This window comes from Heteronotia binoei, chromosome 6 (assembly GCF_032191835.1).
Source record: "Heteronotia binoei isolate CCM8104 ecotype False Entrance Well chromosome 6, APGP_CSIRO_Hbin_v1, whole genome shotgun sequence".
NCBI classification, from domain to species: Eukaryota; Metazoa; Chordata; class Lepidosauria; order Squamata; family Gekkonidae; genus Heteronotia; species Heteronotia binoei.
In genome coordinates this window covers 80,102,197-80,128,598 of record NC_083228.1, presented here as the reverse complement: position 1 = coordinate 80,128,598, position 26,402 = coordinate 80,102,197, and the positions used below count along the sequence as shown (strand labels likewise).

Here is a 26,402-nt window from a genome sequence, read left to right as displayed (position 1 = left end):
TATTTCCCACACACCCCCTCCCAATTCCTTCCATTCAGCGATAACAAATAGTGCAACCTTCAGCTAAGTTATACCCTTCTGATCCCATGAATAGACTTAGAAGAGCCTTACTCTGCTTAGGATGGCACTGGAAGGTGTCTAAAGACAATACCCCTGATATTTTGTCAAATGTTGCCCTGGGGCAATGAGGAAGAGGCAGGAGTACCTAGTCCCACCTAGCAGCCACATGCCTGTGGTTCCTCTTTCTACCACAACTTCATCAGAAAGACTAACTGCAAAAGCCTATTTTGGGAAAAGAATTATTAGAGGAAAGTGTTTATTTCCTAATTCTATTTATTTATTTATTTATGTATGTATTTATTTATTTATTTATTTATTTATTTATTTCATTTCATTTCTAACCCACTCTCCCTGAAACTGGCTTAGAGGCGGTGACAACAATTCATAACTACAATAAAATCTTAAGTTAATAAATTATAATACAATCAGTAAAACAGTTAATATACAATTTAAGATGACATAAGACTCATATGATGGGGCAACATCAAACATCTGAAGAAGAGGAGAAGGGGGGATCGAAGGAGAAGGGGGGAGATGCCAATAGGCTTTATTGGTCTTTATCAGGGCTTTTTTTGAGCAGGAACGCGCAGGAATGCCGTTCCGGCTGCCTTGGTGTCAGGGGGTGTGTCCTAATATGCAAATGAGTTCCTGTTGGGCTTTTCCTATTAAAAAGCACTGTGCAAAACAGTGGTGACATCAGGGGTGTGGCCTAATATGCAAATGAGTTCCTGCAAGGCTTTTTCTACCTAAAAAAGCCCTGGTCTTTAATATTTATTTATTTATTTATTTATTTATTTATTTATTTATTTATTATTTGCTGTCTTCCTTTTTCTAAGTGGGTCACAGTGCTGCATTTAATAATAAGTACATGAAAAAGCATCACGTGGGCTGGGTTCTGTTTTATACTTTCGGTGGCAAAGCCCTCAAATTTAAGTTCTTAAGGTAAAACTGCCACACTAGAAACAAAATTAATATATAAAACAATTACATGAAACATCTCACTACTTCATACAGAATAATCTTATTAATGACAGAGGTTAAAAATCCCTAATTCATTAACAGTGCAATTCTATATAAATCTATTTCAGTGAAAGTCCACTGATTTCAGTACACAAGACGGCACTGCAAGTAATTTTAATTACAATAACAGTAACACTACACAAACAGCACACATACACAAAGGTAACACTACACAAACAGCACACATACACAAAGGTACTGGAAGTAGGGTGCTACAGGAACGTTTTTTTGAAAAAATACTGTAATCCACAAACAATAAATTTAAATTCTGAGTACAGAAGGGAATAAAAGGAATGGAATGTAGGCAGAAGGGGAGGAAATCCCAAATTATTTGTAACTCACAAATTAAGCACTGCTTTCATTCTTTTCTAGAACAGGGGTCCCCAACATGGTGCCTATGGGTGTCATGGCACCTGCCAATGCCCCTTTCTGATGCCCGCCAAACATTTTTAGTAAGTGAAAGGCCAGTTGGGCTCTGCAGGTTTTTCGTAATTGCAAATCTAATTGGCTGTGTGGTTGGTTGATTTTTTTAAGTTGCTTCAGCAGCAGCTGTTACCAAAGCACGAGGATCTTCACTGCATGATTGAAAGTAAGCTGTGCATATCCAAGAAAATATTTTAAGCAGTATGTTCATTTCACTCAGATAGCATGCTAAATAACTTCAGAAGGGCAACATGTTAGTAAAACAAAACCTGTGGCACATTAAAGAATACCAAATACATAACAAGTTTTTATGAACAACTGTCCACTTGATGTAGTCATGGTTAAGTGTGCGGACTCTTATCTGGGACAATTGGGTTTGATTCCCCACTCCTCCACTTGCACCTGTTGGAATGGCCTTGGATCAGCCACAGCTCTGGCAGAGGTTGTCATTGAAAGGGCAGCGGCTGTAAGAGTCCTCTCAGCCCCACCCACCTCTCTTGTAGATGACCTCCAGCGGCATCTGGATCGAGGTGGCATGGCGGTGCTGATGCTGTTAGACCTGTCGGCTGTATTTGATACGGTTGACCATCAACTACTGAACCGCCACCTCACCGATGTAGAAGTTAGGGGGTTGGCCTTACAATGGCTTTCCTCCTTCCTCAAGGGATGGGGACAAAGGGTGGCAATCGGGAGTGAGCTATCCCAGAGGCGCACACTAGATTGTGGGGTGCCGCAGGGAGCAGTTCTCTCCGATGTTATTTAACATCTACATGCGCCCCCTTGCCCAGATTGCCCGGAGGTATGAGCTGGGGTGTCATCAATATGCAAATGATACCCAGCTCTATCTGCTAATGGATGGCCAGCCTGACTGCATCCCAGGGAATTTGGACCTGGCATTGCAAGCCGTGGCAAGTTGGCTCAGGCTGAGTGGGCTGAAGCTAAATCCGACGAAGATAGAAGTCGTTTGCGTGGGTCGCGGCGCTCTGGGGAGGGAAATTCCTCTCCCGGTTTTTGATGGAGTGCCGCTGAAAGCGGCGCACCAGGTCAGGAGCTTGGGAGTTCTACTGGAGCCTTCACTATCAATGGAGGCCCAGATAGCAGCCACTACCAAGTCAGCGTTTTTTCATCTGAGGCGGGCAAGGCAGTTGCCCCCCTCCTAGAGCGCCGGGACATAGCAACAGTGATTCATGCAACAGTCACCTCAAGACTGGATTACTGTAATGCCCTCTACATGGGGCTGCCTCTGTGCCGAACCCAGAAGCTGCAGCTGGTGCAGAACGCGGCGGCTAGGCTACTGTTAGGGCTCCCAAAGTGGGAGCACATACAGCCGGGGCTGCGCGGACTGCACTGACTGCCGATCGCATACCGGGTTCATTACAAAGTACTGGTTATTACCTTTAAAGCCCTATATGGTCGAGGACCTGCCTACCTGAGGGACCATCTCTCCCCATATGAACCCCAGAGAGCACTGAGGTCAGCGGGGAAGAACCAACTGACTATCCCTGGGCCGAAGGAGGCAAAACTACAGAACACCCGTATACGAGCCTTCTCTATTGCAGCACCACACCTATGGAAGCAGCTCCCGGAAGAAGTGTGGGCCCTGCAGAGCCTCGAACAGTTCCGCAGGGCCTGCAAGACCATCCTTTTTAGGATGGCCTTTGACTGACTAAACACTTGATGGATTCGCCTTAAATGAGATCCGCCATCATATCATATCTGCTGATGGAATAGCACCAGAAATATTTAATGTGTAATTTTAAACTGGAATGTTTTTAAGGTTAAATGCTGTTTTTAATACCTATTGTATAATTTATTCTATTGATATGTTGTTAGCCGCCCTGAGCCTGCCTCGGTGGGGAGGGCAGGATATAAATAAAACAACATCATCATCATCATCATCATCATCATCATCATTATTATTATTATTATTATTATTATTATTATTATTGTTATTGTGGGGGAAAACGATAAAGGAGATTGTGAGCCGCTCTGAGACTCTGAGATTTGGAGTGGAGTGCGGGATATAAATCCAATATCATCATCATCATCAGATAGATTTCATTGTCTGCTGAAACGGATCCTAAGCTATGAACTATTTCCTAGAGCCATCTTGGTTGAGTTTTCAGGATAAAACAGAAAACGTCTTCAATAGAATGGGGGCAATGGGGGGAGGGGTGGAGATTGCTCATTACCAGTTCAATGACTAGCAAAGTGCTGAGCTCATCCTGGACAGGTCATGCCTACAGCGCACCCTTTGCTTGGCTATACACAGAGAATTTCTTTATCTCTGACTATGGCAACTTCTCTTTATGGCCATGCAGGGAGCAACACCCCCCCCCCGGGGTAATTTAGAAACTGAATTCAACCAGTTTCTTTTTAGCTAGGCAAAGAGCTGATCCATCACGCCTAGTAGATCATGACAACAGATCATTATAATAGTATTACATAGTGATCTAGCAAATGTGGATTTTTAAAATAAACTGTCCAGTGGTATAGGGGGAAATGGCACCTATGGAGGACTGAGGCAAGGAAAAATAATGTCAGTGTGGGTAGGATAATCAAAAATGCATACCTTCTCACCCCCATGGTATGCAAAGTCACTTTGACAGTGATCTTTCAAAAATGAAAGCAAAAGCATGGGAAAGTCAGAAAATAAACAGGTTGTAGTGTGGATGCTCCCCCCTACCCACAAAAAAACCAAAACAAAACAAAAATCTTCCGGTTTGGGAGCCAGACCAGAGTAAAACTTCAATGTGGACACAACCAGTAGCTTCTCTATCCAGTAGTGGGACTTGCAGTAGTGAAATCAGGAAGCAATACTCTAGCTCTGGATGATGTTGCCTGCAGCTAAAAATCCCAGGCCATTTTATTATAAATAAACTGAGTCAGTGCTATTTGAAACAACTTTAGAATAGGTATTATATCTTAAATGCAAAAACCATGCTAGTAGAATCAGTTGGGATATGAAGGTGGTGGTGGAAAGTGTCATCAAGTCACAGCTGACATATGGTGACCCCTTAAGTTTTCAAGGCAAAAAACATTCAGAAGAGGATTGCTATTGCCTGCCTCTGCATAGCAACCTGGACTCCTTAGGAAGCCTCCCAAACAAACACTAACCAGGGCCAACCCTGCTTAGCATCCAATATCAAGGAAGAGTGGGATAGAAATCCAATGAATGAATGAATGGGATTAGGCTAGCTGGTTTACAACTGGCCAGACTGCAGGGAGAAGCAGCTCTGGAGATGGGAGGGTGGGAGCAAAGAATCTGCCCTGCCCCAGGGGTGGTTCTTCCTACAATCTGGCTGGTTAGAAGCTAGCAGGAAAGTTTTAAAAGGACAGCTGAACCAGTGGCTACAGAGCCTTGAGAGTGGGTGAGGAGGTTCCTTCTCCCCCACCTTTGTAGCCACTGGCTTAGCTGCCCTTTTAAAATTGTCCTGCTGACTTCTAACCAGCAGACTATGGGGAGAAGCAGCAGTGGAGGGAGGAGGATTCCTCTCACATAGCCTCATCTTCAGTAATGCTTTTCCTCATCTTCTTCCCACCCTCCCACTGCAGCAGCACTGAGTTTTGATGGGTTTTAACACCTCCCTGCAACTATTTAGCAGAGGGTTAACATTTTTCTGCAACCTTGGGGGTCCCCAAAGCTTGGAGAAAAATCTCTTTTCCCTGTGTGGGTTTAATCACTGGATATAAGCAATTTTTCCCCCTGGGGGAACACAGTGGAATGGAATTCCAGAACCTCTGCAGAAGCAAAATTCTAAAAAAGAAATATTTAAAAGTTCATGCCCAGGGCAACTCACTGGGGTGTTACTACTGGGGTGTAACTTTGCTAGCTCCTGCTTGCCACAGGACAGGGTATAATGTGGCCTGCACCTCCACCACTGGCAGACTCAGAATGATTCCTGGGCTGCACCACCAGCAGCACCATGCCCAGCATGGATCCCGAGCTGTGTCAGTGGAAACAGCATGCTCAATGAAGCATTCATGCTGCACTGTTGACACCATGCCGTTAGGGTTCCCAAGTTCCCACTGGGGGCAAGGGATTCCCTGGTTTGGTAGTCCCCAACCCCCCAAAAGCAATCACCACATGGCATGATGACGTCACGCAGAAGGGATGTGTCGCGCCAGGAACATCACGCAGGATGCTCTGGGAATTCCTGAAAACTCTTATGGTTCCACATGGGACACTTTAGCAATTTGGAGGGAAACTCTATGGTACCATAGAGTTATCCCCCCCAGAAAAATTGCTAGAGTGTCCCTGCTCGAAACCATGGCGTTTCCAGCTAATTCCTAGAGCGTCCCGCGTGACATGCCTGGAATGATACATCACTTCTGGGTGATGTCATTGTGCTGTACATGCTGCACACATGCAAGAAAAAGTCCCCCACCAACAGCTGCAGGGGATTTGGCAACCTGATGCAGTTTCCAGGCTGTGTGGCTGCAGCTGAGCCCAGCAAGACTTCTGGGTTGTGCCCTGAGCTGTGCCACTGCTGGGCCAAGTGTGGAGCCCTGAGCTGCACACCTGCCACCAGACTCAGTGCAGATCTCTGAGTGATGCTGCCGTTGTTGCTGGAACCAGCAAGGCTTCCTGTTGCTGCCTCTGTCTGCTGGAGATAAGTGCATTCTCTGCACTTGTACAGAGCAAATTACTAGGGGTGTGCATTTGGCTAAATCTGAGCTGAAAATAATGCCTGAAAAATTCCTTATTGTTATTTTCTGGATATTCTGGATATTCTTTCAGTCAGGTATAAATTTAGCCAGGGGTTGTTTTGTAGAAAAATAGGTGGCGGAGCTCATCCAGGAATTGCTATGCAGCTGCACCAACTGTTCAATGGACAAGGTGGGAAGTAGGAGGGAGAACCCTCAGAAAGGTCCAGGAGCTTAGCTCCTATGAGCTCCTGCTGAATTTGAGGCCTGAATTTAGCTATTTTTCAGCAATCCTAAATCGCAAAGCCCCAAAGTTCTCAAAAATATTTGGGATTTTTTGGGGCTGCCAGATAGTTGAAGTTAAAGGGCTTGCAGTGCAGGCCCTCTAAATACCTTCTGAATGAACTTGCTACTTGGAGAATGTGTTTCAAGGTGAACTCACCACTTGAAGGAGGTGTTTAAAGGGACTGCAAGCCGTTTAAATGCCTCCAGAGTTCACTCGCAGACTTGCAACTCGGAGAAAGCATTTAAAGGAACTTCAGTCCCTTTAAATATAGGGGTACCTTCTTTGGGCGCTCATAGAATTGGACCCCCTGCTCCAATCTTTTTGAAATGGAGGATTTTGAGTTATGCTGCAACTTTGGTTCCTCTACCTAACAAAAAAAGAGAGAGAGCCCTCTGCCAAGCCCCAGATACCCCCAGATTGATTCTCCATTATACCCTTTGGGGACCATTGACTCTAATGGTCCCTACAGTGTATAATGGAGCTAAGAAAACCCCAGGATTTTTAGAAAAATCTCAAATCTGAATACCATGCCAATCAGGAATATTGGAAAATACCAATATTTTTCAGGTTCAATATACTCGAACCCAAAAAAATACCAATTTTTGTACATGCCTAAATGCTATTTTACTTTGGGGAGGGGATTTAAACAACCCCCAGAGTATTTTTGGAACATTTCAGATTTTTTTCTGCAAACCTGAGGAGTCTCCCAAGTTTGCTGAAAAATCTTTTTAATGTCCATATGGCCCTGATCTGCAGCTGTAGCTATCTACAGATGAGGGTCACATGTTGCTAATAGTACACAGCTGATGATGTAGTTCAATAATAAAATTACATTTATTTATTCATGTGGCTAAACCACTAACTTATTTCTGTCCTGTTCTAAATTATTCTGTTCTTTGTATACAGAGGCTCATGACTGATGCAGTATCATTTCAGGACAGAACAGCACGGCAGGAATCAGGAGTAAAGTGACAAGTGGATCAAGAGCAAGCCGGGCTGAATGGCCCCTTCAGTGATACCAGCCAGCACTCAGTGGCAGAGCAGGGAGAGGCAACAGGAGAGGACATGCCCATCATTTGGCACCACTGGCTTCTGCAGCTCAAGAAAAACTACTGGGGTGTAACTCTGCTTGCTCCTGCTTGCCACTGGCCCTCCAGGACAGTGACCCACCCGGAATTTTCCCTGAGGCCAATTCCCTACTCAGGACCAGATCTAAATGTTTTTTGACGGAGGGCAAAATTAAAAAATGACACCCCCTTATGGGCCCATTCTATCTTAAAGGCCCATAGAATAGAATGGACTCCAAACCCAATTTGGTGTCCTCTCTCAGGTGGCACCCAGGGTAAGCACCCCCTCTGCTCCCCCCTAGATCTGGCCCTGTCTCCACTAGCCTTGTCCTGGTCTCGCACTCCTTTTTCCCATGGCGCCTCTGCCCAATTTTGCACACGATGCTGTGGGGCCACAACTTGCCCCGCCTCTTTCCCAAGTTCCCTCCATGGCTGTAGGATTCTCTGAAAACTGAATTTTTAAGCTGTGGAGAGAACTTGGGAAAGAGATGGGGCAAGTCGCAGTTCTGCAACAGTGTGTACAAAATCGGGCAGAGGCCACAAAGGAAAAAGGAGTGCAAGACTGGGACAAGGCTAGTGGGGAATCGGGCTGAATGGCCAATCCACCCCTAACAGGAACCCTCCAGTGCTTTCTGAGGCCACGACTGCCAACTCCATGTTTGTGAAAATCCTAGTTTAGCTGTAAGTTTTGAAAGAAGGTGTGTGTGTGTTTGTGTGTGTGTGAAAAATGTCAAGTACTGGGGAATGTTAACATTTCAAGATCTTAAGGATCAGAAGAGCAAAACAAAGACGTTTAAAAGACAACAGCAATTAGCTCCATTATTTGTAGTCTACTGTAAGCTTAACATGCTCATGGCTGCAGCACAAATATGTATCTTTTTCATTTTGTATGTTATCTCAACTATGTCATGAATGCTTTTACTCAAAATAACAGCAGATTCAAAGAATAGCTGATAGCATCATTTATTCTTTTCAAAACATGCTCTTCATGCATCCATCCCAGTGCCTTGAGGCTGGGGAATAAATCAGGAAGACAGTAGATAATGATCAGGACCCCTTTTATAGAGCAGAGTTTAGCCTGGGAGCATGAACTAAAGTCAACAAATAGCTGCCTTAGCATTCTTTCACACTTTGCAAAAGCATTCTGGGAATCGCCTAAATAAAGGGCTCATGGGACTAATTTTGTCATGGGATGACAAGAAGAGGAACATTCTTTCACTGTGAGCACCATCCACAGGATGACCATCATGCCATGGCCCGTCATGAATACAACAGATATTTTGATCCATCCTGATGATCTTTAGTACTCTGCACATATCAGCACTTAGTAATTCATAAACAATTTAGATCCAGGTGGGTAACCATGTTGGTCTGAAGCAGCAGAATGAAGTTTGAGTCCAGTGGCACCTTTAAGATAACAAAGTTTTATTCTTCTGGGTATAATCATTCATGTGCACACACACTTCTCCAAATACAGAACCATTACACATAGTTAGAGGATGAAATAATATCAAGTTTTCACATGACACCATGCAACACTGGTTCAGCCCCCATGAAGCTGATGATCACTCAGCTCAGAACTGAAGTCCTTTTCTGCTGTGGTCGCTGTTTGTGGAAGTCTCTTCTTGAGAATAAAACCTGAGTTCAGTGGCACTTTAGAGACACAGAATTTATTCCTGAATAGGCTTTCTTCAGTCAGAAATAAATTTTGCTAGTCCTTAAGGTTCTCATGGACTAATGGTATATTTTGCTGCTACAGACGAATACATCTTCCCACATGGTATTATCTTCTTGAGAGGGTGAAGGAAATACTCACCGGTTGATTATTTGAAAATATTGTAAATCCCTGCTATTTTGGAAAGATTTTTGCAGTATGGAAGTGTGTACGGTCTGAACGGTTGATGCTTTTGAATTTTTTTTTCCCTTGTAATTTTGAGCTGGATCTATCTAGTGGAATATTTTCTTCTATAAGCTGCCTTCTATCCCTTTTTGTATGGAAAGAAAAAACACTGTAATAAATATTTCAATAAGAAACAAAGCACTAACCTAACCATGCTTTCTTATGCTATCACAAGGCTTTGGGCAAAGTCTAAATAATCTAGAGAGAGAGAGACAGAAGTTGCAGGTAGCCATATCGGGACTAAATCAAATTTAAAAACAAAACCCTTCCTTTATTGGGACCAAAACAGTGTTCAAGCTTTCAAGTGCCCAGCATGGTGAACTGGTTAGGCTGCTGGCCTAGGATCTAGGAGACCCAGGTTCAAATCTCCATTCCACCATGGAAGCTTGCTGGATGACCGTAGTCATAAACTCTCAGTCTAACTTCACAAGATTGGTCTGAAGATAAAATGGAGAAGAAGAGCACTTTGCAAGCCGCTTTGGGTTCCCCTTGGGGGGGGGGGGAAGGTGTGGTATAAAGATAAATAAATGCTCCAGAACAAAGGCCAGGACACCCTGAGGGTGTTTTCGCACTCACGTTTTACTGGCGCCACGACCCTCCTCACGCCGGCGGATCTGCATGGATTTCGCACCAGAAGCGCCGGCGCACCCAGAAGCGCCGGCTACTTCCGTCGCTAAGCCAGCGCAAACGTTTTCCTGCATCTTTGCGATTTCCGTTTGCGCTGGCTTAGCGACGGAAGTAGCCGGCGCTTCTGGGTGCGCCGGCGCTTCTGGTGCGAAATCCATGCAGATTCGCCGGCGTCAGGAGGATGGTCGCGCCAGTAAAAGGTAAGTGCGAAAACACCCTCACTGTAACAAGAGTTTCTGCTGAATCCTAAAACTGTGTGATGTCACTTCCCAATTTGTCTGGAAATACCATCATGCCATAAGTGTGACAGCACCCTCCATGTTCCTGCCTCTCGGTCACTTATTGCCAGGTGGCAATCTTGTCCATACTTCTTCATCAGGCTGAATGGGAAGAAAGAGGGGAGGAAAGTGGATGTTTCAGGCCCTGATCTTAAGGCTTTTTATATGAATCCAGTGTAGAAATGCAGAACAGATTTGAATGATAGGATGTCTCTCTAACACTACAGAGAAAAAACTTAGTAGTCATTAATTCTATTAATAAAACTGCTCCTGCTCCTGTCATTTTGCTTTATCCTGATTTTTAAAAAATTAAAGGTGTTACATCGCTTTCATTTTTAAAAAGTTTAACTATATAAACAAGTACTCCATAATCTAAAAAAAAATCCCTTACAATTCAAATTAGGGTTGCCCAGTTTGGAGACCCTTCCCCTGCTTCAGGGTTATCCGAAAGCAGGAGGGGGCAGGGAAATGTCTGTTGGGCACTCCATTATTGCTTATGAAGGCCAATTTCCATAGGGTATAATGAAGAATTGATCTATGGATATTTGGGGCTCTGGGGGGCCCCCATTTTTGAGTTGGGAGAACCAAATTTGCAGCATAGCAGTCAGTGCCTCTCCTCAAAACAATCTGCAAGTTTCAAAAAGATTGGACCAGGGGGTCCAATTCTATGAGCTCCAAAAGCAGGTGCCCCTATCCTTCATTATTTCCAATGGAGGGAGGGAACGCATTTAAAAGGTGTGCAGTCCCTTAAACTGAATGACCAGAACTCCCTTTGGAGTTCAGTTATGCTTGTCACAACCTTGCTCCTGGCTCCACCCCCTGTGTTCCCAAATGTTTCTTGAACTGGACCTGGCAACCCTAATTCAAATGTAATGTTTAATTATGCTCTACTTTCCTTATCTCCTTATTTATATCTTCCTAGCTTCCTACTAGGGTTGCCAAGTCCAATTCAAGAAATATCTGGGGACTTTGGGGGTGGAGCCAGGAGACATTGGAGCAGAGCCAGGAGCAAGGGTGTGACAAGCATAATTGAACTCCAAGGGAGTTCTGGCCATCACATTTAAAGGGACAGCACACCTTTTTAAATGCCTTCCTTCCATAGGAAATAATGAAGGATAGGGGTGCCTTCTTTTGGGGCTCATAGAATTGGACCCCCTGGTCCAATCATTTTGAAACTTGGGGGGCATTTTGGGGAGAGGTGCTAGATGCTATACTGAAAATTTGGTGCCTCTACCTAAAAAAAAACAGGCCTGCCTGAGCCCCCAGTACCTCCAGATCAATTCACCATTATATCCTATGAGAATCGATATCCACATAGGGAATAATGAAGTGCCCAGCAGACATTTTCTCCCCCCCCCGCCCCATTTCTGGCGACTCTGAAGCGAGGGATTGGCGTCTCTACTCACGAATTGCTGCCAACTTCTTCAAAGTAACACAGACACATCATCCCAAGAGGAAGCCTTTCCAATTGGACACTGAAGCCTCTGGAGGTGGAAAGTCACATGGTGGCTGTGGGGGTACGCTTCCCCCCACCGACCACTGACTGGGGGCAGGAAGGAGCCTGGGAAAGCAGAAGAACCCCCGCTGGGACCTGGGGATTGGCAAGTCTACTTTCTACCTTCCTAGTTTAAAACTTAAAATTTTAAGTTTTAAAAATCATTATTATATATTTTTAAAAGTTTTAAAAATCATTATTATATTTTTATTACTGAAATGACTTTTTAAAAGTCCCTACTTTAATTCTTAAAGTAGAAAGGAAGGGTGTAAAAGAAAATAAACAAATGTTTTGCAGTTCATTTTTCATATGTTTTTTGTTTCTACCAAATACAGCTGCTGAAGCTGCAGTCTGAAGGAGAAAGGATGGGGACAGACATCTATGACATTTTCCCTGCTGATAACTGATCCCCACCAAATAGCCTTGATCCTGCTGGGGAAAAAACTCAGGTATAAACCTATGCTATGAGTCAAGGTTTACTCAGTCTTCCATCCTTCTGAGGTCGGTAAAATGAGTACCCAGCTTGCTGTGGGGAAAGGGTAGATGACTGGGGAAGGCAATGGCAAACCACCCCATTAAAAAGTCTGTAGTGAAAGTGGGGTGGAAGGAACTTAATTTTTTTACTAATACTCTTGTGGGGAGCTCGAAGAAGAAGGTTTAGGGTTGCCAGCTGTCCCCTGCCCTGGTCCAGGCTTTTGTGGGTTTTGCCACAATGCAGAGGGAAACCCAGCCTGCAAATGTCCTGAAACATGGCATGATGACATCATCCAGAAATGATGTCATAATGCCACCATCACATAGCAATGCTGTAGTTTTAGGGCAAAACCCTATGGTAAATTTGGGCTCAAACCATAGTGTTTTGCCCCAAAACGAAAGAATCACTGTGCAACATTGTCAACATGATGACATCACTTCTGGGTGATGCCATTGCACCATATATGCAGAGTGCACATGGCAGAAGCTTCCAGGAAGGTCCAAAAATCCCCCTGCTAAGAAGAAGGTAGAACCTGGCAACCCTAAGAAAATGGGAGGTACTTCAGCTGCTTTTTTTACTGATGCACTGTACTGGCCTCGACCAGCTTGTTTTCTCTCCTTGTTGCAAACTTCTACATGTTTCTTACATGCCATTTTAAATCAGAGGAATATTTAAGATTTGCCATTTTCCCACCTGTGTTGAGCAGGCCGCCCCCCCCCCCCATACCCAGCCCCAATCCCTGCCCTTGAGAAGCTGAGGAGCAAGAGGAAAAGAATGGCTGAAAAACGGCCTCCATGGTGGCACTCTAAGAATTTCCCTATGTCTCTATTAGATTGTCACATCGGCTGCTAACAGATGGCCGGCTCAGGATGGCATCAAGCTGACATGGAAGTGAGCCAGTCAGAAAAGGGACAGACTGCAGAAGAGGGACAGGCTGCGAGCCCCCCCCCCCCGGCCCCCGGGGAGCACCTAAAGTGCTCACACGCCCCATCCACAGCTCCCCGGGTGCTTTCCAGGTGCCTCAATGAGATGCCTCGGAGGCTCCCCAGTGAAAAGTCTACATCCCTGTCCTGTCCCTGCGCCGTCCCTGACTCACTGGGAGCTGGCTTAAAAAGGCACCACTTTCCAAGCCAGTTCCTAGTGAGCACACATGTAGATGTGCTTTTGGGGGGCACTCGCCTGCTATTCCCAGGGTGGCTTAAACCACCCATCTGTAACCGGCCATTCTGTCCCAAAAACCACTCTCAAAATTTTCCAGTATTTGCCAAAGGTTGCTGGCAACCCTAAACTACTTCCAAAAGAGTTGATGTAGATTCAGGAATTCCTTGCACCAATCACATCCCAGTGGGAATGGACTAGCAATGTATCTTGCAGAGAAATTATCCTAGAGAATAATGGTAGTAAGCCAAGTCAAACCCCAGCAACTTTGCCAATGCCCCAGAGAACACTTGGCTAAAACACTTCAGTGGTGAGGATGATTGTTCAGCTCACCAACTGCTTCCTTGTGCACTGCCACCACTTCGTGGGAGGAGTAAATGGGTAAACCAAAGTCATTAGTTGGTACACCTGAGCAGTGTAGCCCTCTGTTTGGCTTGCTCCAGGCCATCTCAACCTCCCAATGCACCCTTGCATCCCAGCCATGCACCCCCTCATGATCAGCTCCAATTCTCCTTCTGTAACAAAACTGGCCCAATTTGCAGGAGTTGTTGTGAAGGCTACTGAGATATTCTTATATATTAAAATAGTTCTTTAAAATTGCCTGATTAATTGGGGGGGGGGAGGATTTTGTTTATAAAAAGGCTTTAAATAGTTTTACTTCAGGCACAACGGAGGAGCTGCTGCTTCAAATTTTTCTTCACACACACATCCCCACAGAATGCAAAACTTTACCTGCAGCCTGAAATGGCAGAGTCCAAAAATTTTACCACTTGATTGTGTTGCATATTATAAATTGGATCTGAGATACTTTAAATCCCAGCAGCATATCTTGGCTAAAGAGGGAACTAGGATCCTGGTTATGCTCTTCCTGCAGGTCAAAGAATAAAAGAGATACCAAGGCAGGCAGTGGTGAGAAGAGTCTACTTGTGCCTTGGAGAGACTGTCTGCCAAAATTATGCTGCTGCCCAAACTCATGAGATTCTTCACAAATTGATATTCCAGCTAGCAGTGGCAGCTGTCATCCTTGATCTCTCTTACCCTCCAGGGTATTTCCAGTTGCAGCATCCCTTTCCTTAGAAACATTAAAAGTTAGTGGAATGAATTTGCTTTCCAAACACATCAAGCACTTTGGTTGTTGTAGATTTTCCGGGCTGTTTGTCCGTAGTCTTGGTATTGTGAGACCTGACATTTAACCAGCAACTGTGACTGGCATCCTCAGAGGTGTAACCCAGAAAACTGGAGTTCTCTCTGGGTCAAATTGAGAAGAAGTTGGTAAGCAGGTAATTTATATCTACTCAGGCAGACGGAGTATGGCTGAGTCATTATCTTGTGGGAGCTTCCTGGGCTGTGACATGCTGTGAAACATTGGGTCTCAAAATGCCAAGACCACACCCACACAGCCCAGAAAATCTACAACAACTAAAGGACTCCAGCCGTGAAAGCCTTCGACAACACACCAAAACTTGTTATTGAGGAAATCAAAAAAGTGCTGAAATTCCTTGTCACCTTGGATACTAGGATAACAGTGTTCAGGCATTCCTATAAGGGAGGAGGGTGAAGCAAACAAGGAAATCTTCCATTCTGTTCACCACCACAAGGGATTAAGTATAAAAGAGAGATGTTACCACCACTAAAGCAGCAGCAAAGAGTGAATGAAATGGTGGAGTTAATCTGTGGCTGAGATTCAGATCTAAATTGGGGAAGGATTTGTAGCTTAATATTGAAGACTAGGTGACCATTGTGAAGTGCTACAATCCATATTCTGTACTAGAAACTATGTTTGGAATCATTATTACAATACAGAAGTTTAATATGAGTACCCTCCCTAAGCAACAACTCTTTTAAATTACTCTTTACCTCCTTTAAACATTGGCCATGCTCACAGCCACGATAGTTAAAGTAGGGTCTCCCCCCATCCCAGGCTCACTTAAGCATAATTGCATTGAAAAATCTACTCTGAGGCATGAAAAACTGGCAAGACTGAACAGGATGGGTGAAGTGGGAAGAGTCTGCATTGCCCCTTTTGCTATGGACCTTTTCTTTCAGTCATACATTTTCTCATTCTGCTCTGTCACCAACTAAAAAAGCCATTTTTTGTTTTTTAAAAATATTTATTAGGTTTCATTATTCTTAAGTCAGACATCTACCTGTCCAACTCCAGCTATTGGCCATACAATTTGAGATTGCCTGCTAGTGAAACAAGCAAAATTAATCTCCTTTTTATGCCACACCAAAAATTATTGCATTTAACCATCTTGCCACAGAATTAGAAATGAGGTCTTCACCTTGATCAGGCAAGGGTTGATTTGGGGGGGGGGGGCATAAAACAACCTTTGCCAAGGTGAGAAAAACAATAAATTTGAAAAAAATAAGATGATGTTGGAGAATCCCCAAGCATCCTGGAGATCCCACATAATCCAAACCCAGAAGAAAAAGCCCTTCCTTAACTTCTGATAATACTATTACATATTTAATATCTCTGTTCAAATACAACCTTTTGGGAAACAAGTTTTCTGGTAATGTTACTACAGAGCAGAAGCTTTTCCCTACCATAGTAAATGTAGCATGGGAACAGCAACTGGGAACAGGGAAAAGTCACAGAGGGAAACAGGAATAGTTACATAGCCCTTCTCTTCAGAGAGTGATATGCCCCTTTTTATTGCAACCCATTTCTGTCTTGTTTTGTTTTTTTTAAAGCATTGGGGGTCATAATGACATTTCCACCAAGAGGAGGAGGAGTAAAATTTATATCCCACCCTTCATTTGGAGTCTCAGAGCAGCTTTAGTTTACAATCTCCTTTGCCTTCCCTCTCCTCACAACAGACACCCTGTGAGGTAGGTGGGGCTGAGAGAGGTCTTTCCAGAACTACTCTTAAGAGAGCAGCTCTTTCAAGAACTGTGACTAATCCAAGGTCACTTGGGAGATGCAAGTGGAGGAGTGGGGAATCAAACCTGGTTGTCCCAGATTAGAGTCCACACACTTAACCACTATACCAAACTGATTTTTTTTTTTGGCCACTGTGTGACACAGAGTGTTGGACTGGATGGGCCATTGGCCTGATCCAACATGGCTTCTCTTATGTTCTAACCAACGTGTTAAAAAGTTCTTTCTACAATAAACCAGATTTTTTAAAAATCTCAATGGATGCCACAATGAAAAACATGATATACACTTAATAAATTATTGAATATTATTGACAGAGCAGCCACAGAATTCATGTTGCTATAATTTTCATTCTGGATTTGCTGTCAATCTGGGTTTGCACTAAATTCTCAAACCTGTGTTCCAATTTATATAAGACAACCCTCATATATATGGAAGCTTCTGTGTACCTTTCACATGCTGAATCAGGAACAAATTCACATGTGCATCCCCATCCACACTCTGGTACAATTAGGCACACAAGCAGTGTGGCTATGAAGCACACAAACCCTCAGCTTGAATTTCCCCTCTCCACGCTGCCAGCGCTGGCCTCTGGAGGCCTCCAGGGACCAGCGCCGGCCTCTCCGGACCCCGCGCGCGGGCGGGGAAGGCGGGGAGTGAGGCAGCCAGCGTCCCTGCGCGTGCGCACACCGCTGTGCACACGCGCAGGGACGCTGGCTGCCTCACTCCCCGCCTTCCTGGCCCGCGCGCGCGGCCCGCCGGCTCCCCGCTGGCTATACCGGGACTTTGTAATGGTCCCGGTATAGGCAGCCCGGGAGCCGGGAATTGGCCAGAACCGGGAAAGTCCTGGGAGACCGGGACGGTCTGGCCACCCTACTCTGCCATGAACCCACCTGCTGGCAAGATAAAAATAATGTATGTGAAGCATTCTGAACACCTGCAAGCATGCTAGTTAAGAATTATGTAAACAAACATTTTTATACATGACTGGAATTGGATGCCCACATTCAGACAAAGCATTCAGAGAAAACCGTTGCATGATTTTTTTAAAATTCTGACTGTTAACATGAAGTGATTCTCAGTGTTTTCTGTCTGCTACTGCTAAAATAAAAATGTGGTTTGTTTCTGCAGCATATAGGATGTATTTACTGCCTTGCCAGATACGTTGCTCTATGTGATTAATCAACGGAAGCTGGACTTGAGTGAGTGAAGTTCCATTGAGTGGAGGCAATATCCACTCTCCTCATTCACTTTCTTGAATTTCTCATGAAATCAAACACTTTCCCCAAAGCATCCTTCTGAAGTTATGTAACTATCATAAAGATAATACAGTTTTCAGCCAAAGAACTAAAGTCTAGTTTTGGATTCTCCACACACCCTCTCAACTTCATACCAAACTAAGGAAACAATTCTGCTGTGGTTTTCTTATTTATTATTTGTTGCTCTTTTATCTTAACTGCTGAACAGAATCATGAGTAAGAGTTGAAGCTATGCAGAAAATCCATCAGAGGCATAATCAGAGCACCTTCCAAAGCAACAGGGACTTGCAAGAAAACCAACTTGCAAAGTATGACTTTTGTACTAAAAAAGATTGAATTCAGTGTTACCACCCAGACCCGTGAAACCACTAAGTATAGAGAACAGTAAACAAAACATGACACACAGAACAAATAAACGAATGGATCTAATACTGAATTAACATTAATACCAGCATTAAGAGAGCACAACAGCTTCATTTGCAAGAACTAGAATACACAGAAAGAATGCACCCCACATGGTGATTGTCAAACTCCAACAGCATACGTCAAAGGCTTGCTGAGTTTCTGAAGGTTTTGAGATCTGACTCAAAGGCTGAAGAAGCAGCGCATGCGACTATTCCGTTTGACAGCAAGTTACAGGATTTATTTGCTCTGCAGTGTTTCTGCAAGAATTAACAGACTTTGAAACTACCAGCCTGGATACTTCCCCACTCTTTCCATAGACCAGCATTTCAACATTCTGATGGAACAAGACTGGCGATAAAAATGTATCACCAACAACAACAATCTGATGTGTGTGTGGAGGGGGCTGTTCTCCATTTCAGAAGGCCTGTTTCAGCACCTTGGATGTCAACTGTCCCACAATACCTTGACATTGCCTTTCAGCTAGAAAGAGAAGAAACACAAAGCAGTTTTTTGGTCAGGGTGTCCCATCAGCAATTTTTATACATGCTGCTTTACACAAGCATGCTGAAGTCATTAGGAAGATAGGATCAAAGCCAGTGATGACATACATTCCACAGTGAATGTAAACATAGATTCCTGATGTAGTCTAATGATCCAGGATTCATCAATTACAGCTAACTGGGCATTACTCACATCCCATTGCACATCAAAGCCCCAGCAGCCTCAATTATGAAGCACTCTTGCTGCTAATGGATTAGGCTTTCCACAGCAGCTGTAGATGGGTAGCTGTTTCCTCACATAATAGTTCATCACATGTACCATTTAAGAAGGCCAGAGTACATAGGTAAAGTCGGCTGGGCAGTCCGCTCAACTTAGGAGGCAATGTGTGGGTCTGTGTGCAGCATCACTGTGAATATGACCCAAGGGGTAGCTGGCAGCTGCTCAATTAACCATGACGATCACAGAACATCTTCCCTTTCAATGGTGCGATGGTGTTTTGGATTACAAGGCACAAGCAATAGGACACAAGGAGTGTGAGAGATACTGTGCGCCAATCAATAATAATGGGAAACATGCTCAGAGACACAGCTACGACAGAAGACAAGGCAAACTCGGAATCACACAATGATGAGCTGACCTGCTGATTTGTAGCCCAGTCCTGGGAGCCCCCATCCACTGTCTGCCACGCAACTGCAGTCCTGCTGCTCAGTGAAATGCCAGGAGAAACATGAGCACAACGTTAATGATGATGAGAAAGAGCAGAATGACAAAGACCACCACGCGTTGGGTCTCCGGATTCATGTTGCACCACAGGAACGTGTGAAGTGCGCTCCATTTGTGCCTGCTCTGGTTAGACCCTTTTGCCATGTCTGAGAATAGTCTCAGCCCTAAAAAAATACTGTTTTTTTAAAGAACGTTAACAGCGCTGTTTCTGGAAGGAAGCGTGGGGGAAGCCGAGGGAGGGGGACACAACAAAAGAGGTATTCAGCAGCTGTCAGGAGGAAAACCTGAACTGATTCAGCATAGTCATTATCAACTTCCAAGCATAATGCATGCACATGCAAGAACATCCTCTTCCCCTTCTAAGCAATCCTTCTTATCTTTTTTAAAAAATGTTCTATCTCAGCAAAGCTCCAGCTTTCCATTTCATCACCAACAAAGTAACCGCCTCCATTGCATTAGCTGAGTGAAGACTTTGAGCTCCTATTGCAGGAAGGCTGCGTGAGCCCAGAGTTCTCAGCTGTGATATTGGCTTTCCAAAAAGCTAGTCAGCTATTTGCTAAGCGTTGTAGCTAGGATACATGAAGGCCCTAGCAACCAGGGAGAGTCAAAGAAAATGTGGCTTTTTCAAGAGATCCTCAGAAGTGAATGTGGCACTTTTTTTTTTTTTACAGTTTTTAAAATCTTTTTTACAGCTATGGCACGGATAGAGGGAAAGCTCCTCCTTTTGAAGACTGTAGGTGTTTCTCCATAGATTACTATTACAGATAAGCATGCATATGCAGGTAGCAATTGATACAAGGGGAGAGATGATGAACTCTAAAGGTAGATAGTGATTTTTTAAAAAAAGGTCACTTAATGCAATGTAGTTCAGTCTAGTCAAGGGATGAGTAGAGAGGAGCTCAGGCAAACCAAAGTAATTTAATTCTGAAGGATTTCTATAATGAGACATGGGAACCTGTACTACTAATATAATGTAGATGCTTAAAATATGATTAATATTTTTCACATGAACATCAATTCACATGAACACTCAAAAAATTGGTAAACTTCTTCAACTTGTCATGGTCATGACAACTGGGGCAATGGGATCATTTTCCACAAAGACACTGTTTTGGCAGAATGTGAAATCAAAGTTTATGCTTGTGGTTAACTATGGGAATCATCTATGGTACAATCTGTGCAGGAAAAAACACCTCAACCAGGTATTTAAATAGTTGCATGAACTGGCCTTCACAGAGCTTTCAAAAAGTGATTCCATGAGAGGCCACTTCTCTTTTGGAGCAATTGTTCTAAACTGACAGAACCTTTCACCCCCTTAACAAGCTTAATTTAGTCTTTTCTCTTACATCTTTGTGAGTTCTTGTCAAACTTATCTATATCTGAGTTAACACAATGGAAAGGGATAGAAGGCATGGGGCCAATGTTATTTGGACTGAGTCCATTAACAGATTGTGGAAGAGAATGCATCTTCAAATTTTATTTTTAAAACTGTATACAAAGCAAAACAAATCACTTGGTTTAGCCCCAAAGAATGTGCCATGGTCAGATTAAAAGAAGGCCCCTTGGAATTTATTTCTTATTTTAGCAGGCCCAAGGGACAGGCTTAGTATACACTCCACTTTCTCCCCCTCACTCTGTCCCCAGTGTAGATTGCTACATTACAAATATCTAGGAAAGTCTGGACATAGGGTTGCCAAGTCCAATTCAAGAAATATCTGGGGACTTTGGGGGTGGAGCCAGGAGACTTTGGGGGTGGAGCCAGGAGACTTTGGGGGTGGAGCCAGGAGACACTGGGGGCGGAGCCAGGAGCAAGGGTGTGACAAGCATGATTGAACTCCAAGGGAGTTCTGGCCATCACATTTAAAGGAACAGCACACCTTCCTTCCATAGAAAATAATGGATAGGGGCACCTTCTTTTGGGGCTCATAGAATTGGACCCCCTGGTCCAATCTTTTTGAAACTTGGGAGGTATTTTGGGGAGAGGCACTAGATGCTATACTGAAAATTTGGTGCCTCTACCTCAAAAAACAGCCGCCCCAGAGCCCCTGACACCCGCGGATCAATTCCCCATCATTCCCTATGGGAATCGTTCCTGGAGGTGCATAATGGCTATGGGGGTGGAGCTTCCCCCACCGGCCAGCTGGCTGGGGAAGGGGGGAAGCCTGTAAAACCAGGGGATCCCCCGCTGGGACCTGGGGATTAGGAAGCCTATCTGGACATCGTCCATAAAGATTTTGTTCAACAATTCCAGTTTTACGTGTACAGATAGGTCAACACGTCAACAAAAGAAACTGCTGTTACCAGTTGATTCACATATTACAGGGCTGCCAAGCCTAACCAGTGGGAGATCAGACTGTGCAGAGACATGAGGAAGCATCAGCCAACAGTGCAACATCACCTCTGGGAAAATCTAAGAGTTTTTGGCAATTCCTAAAGAGGATTGACATTACTTATGGGGGTGGGGGATGACTATTGGCCAACAGCATGATGTAACTTCTGGAAGTTATGTCAGCTCATTCTAGGAATGGCTGGTTTTGGTCAATACCTAAAGTAATTTGATGTCACTTCTGTGTTTATTAGTGTTATTAATGTTATTTTAATTTATTAAGCCATTAATGTTATTTTATTTTATTTTTCTGTCACACTTTGAGTGGCAGCAGGAAATGCCATCTGGGGACAGGGCATCTGTCACCTTCTAAGGGGGATAGCAGCACTATTACATTTTGAAAATGGCAATTTGTTTAATGAGTGGGTGTGGGTTGTTAGTTTTATTGTACAATCATATTTCACCTTACTTTCAATGCTGTAAACTTTGTAGTGTCATAGGCCCTTTTCAGATGTTACAGGACACACATAGCAAGAGGCAGAGGCTTGCCAGCCCCCAAGTCCAGGCAGGGGATAACCTGATTTTTCAGGCTCCTCCCCACTGCCAGTCAACTAGCCAGCAGAAGGGAGCCCCACCCCAACAGCTACCATGTGCCTTGAAACCTCTGCAGGTTTAGAAGAGGCATTCAACTGTTTGTTTCTGAACGTGTGTGCCTTTAAATCTCATCAACAGGAAAGCTGCAGGGGGGCAGGGCGAACAGACAGAGCCACCTTACTCTCAGTCCTTCTGCTTGTTTGGAGGAAAACTCCACCCCCTAGGCTGTTTTTTCATTTTCCTATTAGTCTGAAGAAGTTGATTGCAATACAGCAGATGGTTATATTCAGCAGCATGAGTAAATTGAGATCACAAAAGTGGGTGCTTGCAAACTGGGTTTATTTTGGCTGCTTTGTGAGACTGTGTTCACTTTCATTTAGTGGCAGTTTAGCTGCTGAGGGGACAAAGAAATGAAGACTGTATTCAGGGGAACTGCACTGCGGTATTTTTATTTATTTATTTATTTGAGGGAATGGAAAAGTTTTCTGGCTCCACTCCCAAAGTCTCCAGATATTTTCTGAGTTGGACCTGGCAACCCTAGCAAGAGGCTGGCAACTACATATAAAACCTCCCAATACACACACTTGCCATATTGTCTGAAAGAAGTAAGATGTGCATTTTGAGCTTCAGCACACACAGATCCCAAATCAAAAACAATCACATTGCCATTTCACTACAAAATAGGGTTGCCACACCTCCTTTCCCTTATTCCTCAGGGTTACCAAAAACAAACTGGATATCTATCACCTGTTGCCACCAGCAACTGTGAGAGTATGCCCTATTAAACAAAGCTCCACACCTAGGACTTTGGACCTGCACTGTAATTTAGAGGTTCCACCTAGTTCCCAGGCCTCCTGCTTCATTCCTACAAGCCAGCATGGGAATGATCTATCACAACTTTGCAACTTCAATCTATCACACTCCAGTAATGGCAAGCTTATCCACTGCCCCTCGCATTTAAAAAAAAAGGTAAAGGTAGTCCCTTGTGCAAGCACCAGTCGTTTCTGACTCTGGGGTGACGTTGCTTTCACAACATTTTCACAGCAGACTTTTTATGGGGTGGTTTGCCATTGCCTTCCCTAGTCATCTACACTTTCCCCGCAGCAAGCTGGGTACTCATTTTACTGACCTCGGAAGGATGGAAGGTTGAGTCAACCTGGAGCCAGCTACCTGAAACCGAGCTTCCACCGGGATTGAACTCAGGTCATGAGCAGGGAGCTCGGACTGCAGTACTGCAGCTTTTACCACTCTGCACCATGGGGCTCTTCACCCCTCCCATTAGCACATTTCAAATAGCAAGCCTTATAGTATATGTTTCTAGAGATCAGGCTTAGAACATTCCAAATATAAGGCAGTTTAATAAATTAATCAAAAGAAAACACATGGTCTGTTCATGCATTCAGGCTGAGAAAAGGTTAAAAAAGGACTAAAACATTTCAGCCCCTTTCTCTACTCTCAGCACTTATCCTAAACAAATACCGTTTTCGCACACAGCTTACCTCGCAGTCACAATCCTGTTTCCTCCGCAGCGTCTGGTGGGATTTCCCACCATCTGCGCCTAAGTTACAGGAAGTGCTGCGGCTTCTGCGTAGCAAACGTAAACCGCTAAAACCCAGTTTACATTTGCTACGCAAAAGCCGCGGCACTTCCTGTAGCTCTGGTGCAGATGGTGGGAAATCCGACAGACACTGTGGAGGGAACAGGATTGTGACTGCGAGGTAAGCTATGTGCGAAAATGGTCAAATTTTAAATAAGACAGGCCAGTATTACTTGAAGAAGCATCACCTTCATTCTCATAGTTGGGACTTCTCCCCATTATCCCTTGCAATATGGGCAAAATGGAGACCCTAGGTAAAAACTTAGTTCTTCATGTCTTGTGCCTCCCTGGTCAAAAACGGCAAGATAAGAGATTCTTTTCTGTGTCCAAAGAATTTATAGTCTCTCCCTAGGAGAGTCCCCTCACCATGGAGTCATTTAAATCTTCCTGCCACACAGAAGAACAGAATACATTCTAGCAGTTTGGTTTTTTCCCATTTTACCTCAGAAGTGTGAGATTCTAGGAAGGAGGGAGCCAGTAAAGCATTGTCCTACTTCAAGGCCAAGCTATTAGCATACATAAGCACTAAAGTGCTCTGTGTTTGGCCTTGATGGCTCAATCCCAGCTCCCTCCTTTCTGCCAGCTACAAGTTTGTAGCTGAATTCTAACTCATACACAGAGTGCAGTCCCAATGACTGTAATACTGGGATTAATTCTAGAATGAAGAGCACTTCTCCACATAAGGCAATGCAAATAACATTTCAGAATAATTTACAAAACAACTCTAACATCTGTCTTCTAGGCACTAAATTATCCTCAGTTAAGATACACAATATTCCTACTGGCTTTGGTTAAAAATATATACAGGAAAGTTAAATATTAGATCACACTCTCACTAAATCGATCTGACCACTGGGACTTCATGAATTACAAAATGAAACTGGTCTGAAGCCAAGTGGCTATCTGCCCAATTCCATATGTTCTGAAGTGAATATTTTAAATCATATGTTCCTGAAGACTCTCACATTAATCTTACTCTCAAATACATCAATCTGATTGATTAACTGATCAATTTTCAGAACTTTCAGTTTTCTGGAGCACATATCAGCCAGTTCTCATGGACATTTTATTAATATTTGATTTAATATTTACCCTTATCAGCAATACTAAAACATATTGTTAAACATGTCCCATTTCAAGTGGCAAGAAGGTCAAGGGCTAGCACTTTTTCTGTATTGTATCTTTTGGAGAAGATCTATTTGTCACTATTTGCAATATTTGCTTTATTTACAGACCTACAATTAAAGCACAGATGGAGTCAAACAGGCACCCCTACAAGGCTGCAGAACTGCTGCCCTATATCAGATTGAGAGAGAGATTCTGCACTCCAGCTCCTTCAGCCAGCAGTATCTTTCTGTGTGACTCTGTCTGGCAAGCCCCAACTATATTTTACATTCTAGCAGTTTGGTTTTTTCCCATTTTACCTCAGAAGTGTGAGATTCTAGGAAGGAGGGAGCCAGTAAAGCATTGTCCTACAACATCCCTAGGACAGCTTGAGAGGAGTGTTCTTATGGGTAAACTAGAGGACTGTGGACTGGACTCTAGGATAGTTAGGTGGATAAGGAACTGGTTGAAGAACCACACTTTGAAGTAGTTGTCAATGGCATTTCATCAGAATGAAGGGAGGTTTCCAATGGGGTACCACAAGGCTCAATTCTGGGCTTGGTACTTTTCAATATTTTTATAAATGATCTGGATGAGGGTCTAGAGAGCTACTCATTAAATTTGCAGATTACACTAAATTTGAAGGAGCAGCGAACACAGAGAAGATATAGAATTCAATGAGATCTGAACCCACTAGAAAAGTGAACAAGAGTCTATTTAACAAGGATAAGTGCCAAGTTCTACATCTTGGTAACAAAAATGAGCAACGCACATACTGGATGGGGAACACACTTCTGGATAGCAGTGTGTGTGAACAAGAACTTGGGGTACGGGTGGACCATAAGTTAAATATGAGCAGCCAGGGTGATGCAGCAACAAAAAATAGTGATGCCATCTTGGGGTGTATCAACAGAGGTATAACATCCAAATCACAAGATGTCATAATCCTGCTGTACACTGCATTGGTCAGGCCACACCTGGAGTATTGTGTGCAGTTCTGGAGGCCTCACTTCAAAAAGGATGTGGTCAGAATGGAGCAGGTACAGAGGAAAGTGACAAGGATGATCAGGGGCCTGGAGACCAAGTCCTATGAGAAAAGGCTGAGGGACTTATATTTATATTTATATATTTATATTTATTTGATTTATATCCCGCCCTACCCCACCGAAGCGGGCTCAGGGCAGCTTACAATACAGGGATTCTAACAATAGAATTCAAATTTTAAATATAATAGCAATTTACATAGTTAAGAAATTAAAAACATTAAAAAATCAATACATCAGTCCAACAATGTGCAATCTATACACTTCCTTCAGTATTTTGGTAGTTTGGTGCCGGTCAGTTATAGGCCAACTGGAAGAGGACTGTCTTACAGGCCCTGTGGAATTGTCCAATATCCCGCAGGGCCCTGACCTCTTCCGGTAACTGGTTCCACCAGCAAGGGGCTGTTATTGAGAAGGTCCTGTCCCTGGTTGACTTCAACCAGGCCTCCTTTGGCCTTGGGAATGTTCGGTCTGAAGAGGAGGTGGGGGGGTGACATGATGGCTCTCTTTAAGTATTTGAAGGGCTGTCA

The 26,402-nt window shown here is 43.9% G+C and overlaps 2 protein-coding genes across 4 annotated transcripts in view; both read right to left on the bottom strand.

Moving 5' to 3' along the window:
* PARL (presenilin associated rhomboid like) overlaps positions 1–26,402 on the bottom strand; it is a 530,597-nt gene that overhangs the window by 65,213 nt on the left and 438,982 nt on the right. The window lies entirely within an intron of this gene.
* Positions 1–26,402, bottom strand: part of ARHGEF4 (Rho guanine nucleotide exchange factor 4) — a 179,050-nt gene that overhangs the window by 48,785 nt on the left and 103,863 nt on the right. The window contains exon 1 of one of the 3 annotated variants that reach the window (XM_060241901.1): positions 19,123–19,681. The exons of the other annotated variants lie outside the window; for them this stretch is intronic. The gene's annotated coding sequence lies outside the window, so the exon portion shown is untranslated. Of the gene's footprint in view, positions 1–19,122; positions 19,682–26,402 lie in introns of those variants that run through there. 3 annotated transcript variants of the gene reach the window in all.